At 40.6% G+C, this 6,205-nt stretch overlaps 1 pseudogene; it reads left to right on the top strand.

Moving 5' to 3' along the window:
• Positions 1-1,028: 1,028 nt before the first annotated feature.
• On the top strand, positions 1,029-1,691 carry LOC132422421 (GTP:AMP phosphotransferase AK3, mitochondrial pseudogene; annotated as a pseudogene).
• Positions 1,692-6,205: the final 4,514 nt, after the last annotated feature.

The raw sequence follows: 6,205 nt of genomic DNA, 5'->3' as shown, positions 1-6,205 counted from the left end.
CTTATGTTGAAGAAATTAAAATTAAAATAGTACTTTCTCACCTCTTTGTTGGTCTATTGACATAGCCTTCTAACTGCTCTCCTTCTTGAAGATGGAGCAATCATCTAAAAACAAAAATCAAGTCATGTCCTTCCACTGCTTGAAACCCAGCTTTCCAGTTCACTTAATAGTTATATTTAAACATAAATTACATCTTTCTTTAGCCTAAATTGTATCATTCTGCAACTTTTTGCATTTACAATGTCTTAGAAATCTTTTCATGTTAACACATAGAGATATGTCTTTTTAGCTGCTGCATTAATATTCCATAGTATGGCTAAGGTTCACTTAGCTATTCTCTAATTAATGAACAGTTAAATTGTTAATAGTTTTTTGCTGTTATAAATAAGGCTGAAATGAACATCCTACACCCTTCTTGTCACTTGAGAGTGTTTTTCCAAGGAAGATACTGAGAAGGAATTTTTTTTTAAAATGGCCACTGCCAAGATGCCTTCCAAACCAGCTGTGGGGGCACCCCACCAGCAGGAGTGTGAGAGACCTACTTACACCTTTGCCAACATTTGCTTCTAGATGTTCTGAACTGTTCCGCTGTCTAGTTCCGTGACTTGTATCATTCTTTAATTCCAGAAATTCTTGTCTTTAATAATCTCTTTAAGTACTGTATCCCTCCCTCCTCTCCTTTTCCTCCTGTGAAAGGTGGAACTTTTGAATCTACACTTTGTTTCTTCACTTTCCTTTCATACCTCCCATCTCTTCCGCCCTTCACACTGCATTGTGGGAGAATTCCTTGACTCAGTCTTACAACTCACGCATACGCTCTTCTTCCGTAGCGTCCGTCCGTTTCCAAGTGGGTTACGCCCTCTCGCTCTCTGCGCTTCTTCGTGGCTCCACCCCCGACGTCAGGCCGCCGCGACTGGGAGCGAGCGGCGCAGGCGCAGCTGGCTTCCAACCAGAAGCCCAATCGTTGGCTTGGCCCTGGCCTCAGCAGCCATGGGAGCGTCAAGGCAGTTCCAGCGCGCTCCATGATCATGGGCACCCCGGGCTCCAGCAAGAGCACCGTGGCGCTGCGCATCATCAAACACTTCCAGCTGAAGAAGTTCTCCAGTGGGGACGTGCTCTGAGACAACATGCTGAGGGACACAGAAATTGGTGTGCTGGCCAACATTTTCATGTCCCAGGGGAAGTTCATCCCAGACGACCTCATGACTCGGCTGATCCTCCAGGAGCTGAAAAATTTCACCCAGTATAACTGGCTGTTGTGTGGTTTCCCCAAGACACTCACACAGGCTGAAGCCCTGGATAGAGTTGATCCGGTACACCTGGTGATGAACCTGAACGTGCCCTTTTCGATCATCCGGCAACGCCTCACGGCTCGCTGGATTCATCCAGCCAGTGGCCGCGGCTACAACCTCGAATTTAACCCTCCCAAAGCAGTCGACGTGGATGATGTGACTGGAAAGCCTCTCATTCAGCGTGTGGATGATAAACCAGAAACACTTATCAAGAGAATGAAGGTTTACTAAGACCAAACAAAACTGGTCCTGGAATATTACGAGAAAAAGGGAGTGTTGGAAACATTTTCTGGAACAGAAACCAATCAGATCTGGGCCTGTATACATGGTTTCCTGCAAACAAAAGTCCCACAGAGACCCCAAAAAACTCAATTACCCCACGAGGAAAAATCCTTGTGATTAGCAAGATGAGCAGAACTCTTCCTTTCTTCACATGGAGTTCCTTGTTCTAAGATCCCACCATGAATGAATTCTTTGAAAATTTTATTAGTTTCACTTCTGTGGATTTTATTCGGGATACTAAGGATATGCCAAATGAGTCTGATAGTAAGATTTGTCTTTTGGGGACTTCCCTGGTGGCGCAATGGTTAAGAATCCGCCTGCCAATGCAGGGGACATGGGTTCGAGCCCTGGTCCAGGAAGATCCCACATGCCACGGAGTAACTAAGCCCATGCGCCACAACTACTGAGCCCAAGTGCCACAATGACTGAAGCCCACAGGCCTAGAGCCTGTGCTCCGCAACAAGAGAAGGCACTGCAAGAAGAAGCCTACACACCTCAACAAAGAGTAGCCCCTGCCTTTGCAACTAGAGAAAGCCTGCACGCAGCAACGAAGACCCAACACAGCCAAAAATAATTAATTTAAAAAAAGATTTTTTTTTGAAATTGTCTAGTGTGTTTTATCCAGCTGTCTTCTGTGAGTGTGCAATTCAGAAACATTAAAAATGTCTAAACTTTAAAAAATTCTTATAGACCAAAAGTACAAGAGCAACTGGTAGTAATCTAACTTGTGTTCAGTAAGAATAAGTGATTGGTAAGGTTTCATATTTTTCTGGAAAAGTAAAAAATTAACATTATACTAATTTGCAGAAAGTATTTCATCAGAAGCTTTTGTGTAGCCAGATACCAAAAAAGACATTTCTAGCACAGGGGATGTGGTTTTGTGAGATGCTACCTCTATAAAATTCCAGATAAAAATAACTGGATTTACCAATCCACTGCAGCATGCGAGTTTACTGATGTCTTTAAGAAACCTATAAGGAGGCCATATGAGCTATATTACTTTTGTTGTTAAACATACCTTCAGTTTACTCAGAATTTTCAATTTGCTATAAAAAAAATTTAGGAAGGTATTACTTCGATATGATTTTTTTTCTTTTGAAAATACGTGTTCACTGAGGGATATAACATGTTAGAAACTGACATTGTAAGTTCTTGTACAAGCACCAAAATTGAATGCATTTTCTTTAATGGAAAATGTAATTGACGTCTTATGTTTTCAGATGTTACTGAAAACAGTGGTTAACACTGTGCGCTTCCCCTGCTGGGGGCATTGGTTCAATCCCTGGTTGGGGAACTAAGATCCCACATCCCACATCCCATGCAGCCAAAAAAAAAGTGTTTTAGGATCTACTTGACAGTTCTCTTTTTGATCTCTATGCCTTGGTGAGTAACAAAGTATTTTAAAAAGAAGAATGAATAGAAGAAAACTTGTGATACTGCATAAAATAAAATACTGTATCATTAGGAAATAGAAATCGATCAAGCATGCCTGGTGGGAAATTTCCTTGACAGAAATAACCATCATAATTAGAAAACAGATGTGGCAATAGAAAGGCTTTATATGACAGGACCAGGAAAGTAATTGAATTTGCTGAAGGTAGAGTTCTTTATTCCTGATCAAAGAAGTTGATACCTGCTGGCGTTCGCTGACATCCTATCTTAAGGGGAAAAAATCTTGCCAGTGTGTGTAATCTGAGAATGAGTGCTTATGTACTGTGCCCTGGAGTAGCGGGGCAGTATGAGAAATGGAGGAGAAACCAGACTATATCTTAAATGGTATATTTATTTTTATTTTACTTGGTGCTAAATCAAATGAAACAAGTCCTTGTACAAGCTATTACTAACTGCCTTTGAAAAATTCAGCCCATCTTACTCCAGGCACTTCAAATACAAATACCAGCAAGTGTTTCTTATGTATTTGAGGGGAAAACTTATTTTTATTTCTTTTGATTTTATTTTTCATTCATTGTCAATTTTTCAATATGGACCAAGCCTTTTAAAAAGAATTACAGAAAACATTTCATTTTTTAAAATACTTTCTATAATGTCTTATTTGAATATTGTTATACGCTTTCCAAAAAGTAAACTACTAAACTTACGAACTATCACTAGTCACTAGGTTATAAGACATCATCAGTCTTTAATAAAATTAAATTTCAGGAAAAATATCAGTTTCATCTGCTTATTCAGTTTTTTTATTATAAGGACCAAATTTTAATCTCCATGACCTCCAGTTGATTTATTTGCGACTGCTCTATCCTCACACATCTATCAGAAAACTCGACTTATGCTTATTCTTAATTCCTGCTTTGCTTGCTCTATCATTTATCTTGCTTGGGCGTTGTTAGTTCATCCATCTTGTTGAGTTTGTAATCTTTTGTAGCGTTGGTCTTCTTCATATGTGTGGTGATCTTGTCTCTGTAATCTATATGGTTGAGATTCTCCATTAAATTGCATTGTCTGTCAATGGGTAGTCATCTTCTTGGGGAGATTGCTGTTCTAAATTGTCCTCTGGCCTTTTTTCAGGGACAGTGAAGAAGGAAAAGCCACTGGGTGAGATTTCTCTGGGGTGTTCAGGTCTGGTGCCCAATTCCCCTCCTCATGACACAGAGCCATATCCATCTAATCTGGGCTCCCTGGCCATGACTCCTACCTGGAGGCTGACACTTTGTCACTGCTGTTTGGCTCAAGAGCAGATGGAAAGGCATCAGTAGAGGATGAACTGATGGCCCCTCCTGCAGCAGTGCCCCAAGGACCGAAGTGTTGATTGTCCTTGTTACCCTCCTGCTTCGGGTGTCTGCCACCTTGGGGATGGAGTCTTGGTGCTCCTTCACCTTTTTGGCACTAGTCTTCTGTACACATTTTAGATTGGGCTCTGCGTTTTTGCATCAATCCAGTGTACATCCCATACTTTAGGATTTATCCTGGTTTCTGGTTCACTGAAAGTTTCACTTCTTACTTAGGATCATCAGTTAAGGCCCTTGCTGCAGGGATGAAGATGCTGGACGATATACTTAGTCCACCACCCTGAAATGGAACCACATTTCCTTGTCCACCCTCAAAATTCATAAGTCGTCAGGCCTAGAGCATGGCTTTCAACTCTGGCTGCACATTAGAATCAGCTGGGAGCTTTAAGACAGAACACTGACACCCTGGATATTTTTATTTGGTTATCATGGGTAGAGGCCATGGTTATTGCTATGTTTGCTGTATTTTCAAAGCTCCCTGGCTTTTGTAAACCACTACCTTCAAGCAGCAGAGCTGACTTCCTCTGAGAGGGCAAGCCTTCTGAACAGTTTTCTACAGAGACTCAGAACCACCTGGCAGTCTCGCTGGCTAGAACATTCATCACAAAAGGCTCTGCCCTCCTTGTTGTACTTTTTTCTCCCACACATGGAAATATTGAAGCAATGGATATTTTATCATTAGTCATCACCATGGATAACTAACACTTTTCATTTTAGCTGTTGTTTATCAAGTGCCACATCAAATGTCACTCTAGTTACTGATTTTTGAAAGCTTGCTTACGTAAATATCTTTTCCTGTGTGGCCAGTGGGTCGAGTTCTGATATCTCTATTGTATTTAAACTCAGCTGATGATGCTCATTTTTCAAGTATGCAGGTTGTGAAACCAACTTGCAATGAAATCATGATATATTTGTTTGATGTTTTCTAGTCTACAATAGCTTTTGTTTAGTTCTAACTTAAAATCTGGGGAAAAGCCAATTAAATGGATTCTGAAGATGAAGTAACCCAAAACAATGCATTTCTCTAAAAAACAGCTAAATTTTCTATTAATAATTGACATAAACTTACATAAACTGAAATGGGAACATGTTTATGTGCAATTGTGGGATGTCCTTATTCTCCAATTAGGCCTATGATCATGGTCTTGTGAGATCCTTGCACATTTTTGGTGGTTGACCATCTAGACAGCTTTACAGTGATGCCTTCTCCAGCAAGGAATAGGAAAACACCAGGTATGCAGAATGAAATGAGTTTGAATAGAGTGCAGGTGGGGAGTAGGTATTAGGAAGAAGAAAAGATGGGGGATGTGTGTAAGAGAACTTTGAATATTATGACACAGTAGCACTGCTCTCCTTTCAGCAAGATGAGAAAATCTTCATAATGTCAGGAGATTGGAAAAAAAATATTCAAAATTGGTGGTGGTGGTGGAGGACTCCAAAGGGGGTAGGATTACTTATAGGCAATGAGAATGTGTGTTTAGTAAAGAGGATGTCAGGCCACGTGGATACAGAATTTGGCTACTGTCAAACTGTAAGGCTTTGGGAATTTATCAGATATCCCACTGAGCCACTGTTGCATGGATGGCAAAAACCCACCCAATTATGATTATGGGTAAGAGAAGAAGTCATGAGGTGAAAGAAACGAGGAGGAAGTAAAGTTAGATGTTGACTGGAAAGACACTGGGGGGAGAATGGGAAATTGTTACTAGGCGGGACATCGAATTGGAGGGTGGAATAAATTAGAAGAAAATCTTTAGAACTAAGAAAGAAATTAGAAAATATTGGCAAGAGAATTGACAGAACTGTGATAGGAAAAAAAAAGAACAGACCCCCACTCAGAGGGAACAAGCTGTAGTTCTGCCTTCTCAATATTTTTTTTCTCCT

The sequence above is a fragment of the Delphinus delphis genome, chromosome 3 (genome assembly GCF_949987515.2).
Source record: "Delphinus delphis chromosome 3, mDelDel1.2, whole genome shotgun sequence".
Taxonomy (NCBI): domain Eukaryota; kingdom Metazoa; phylum Chordata; class Mammalia; order Artiodactyla; family Delphinidae; genus Delphinus; species Delphinus delphis.
The sequence above is the reverse complement of the archived record's forward strand: the minus strand, read 5'-3'. Positions and strand labels throughout refer to the sequence as shown.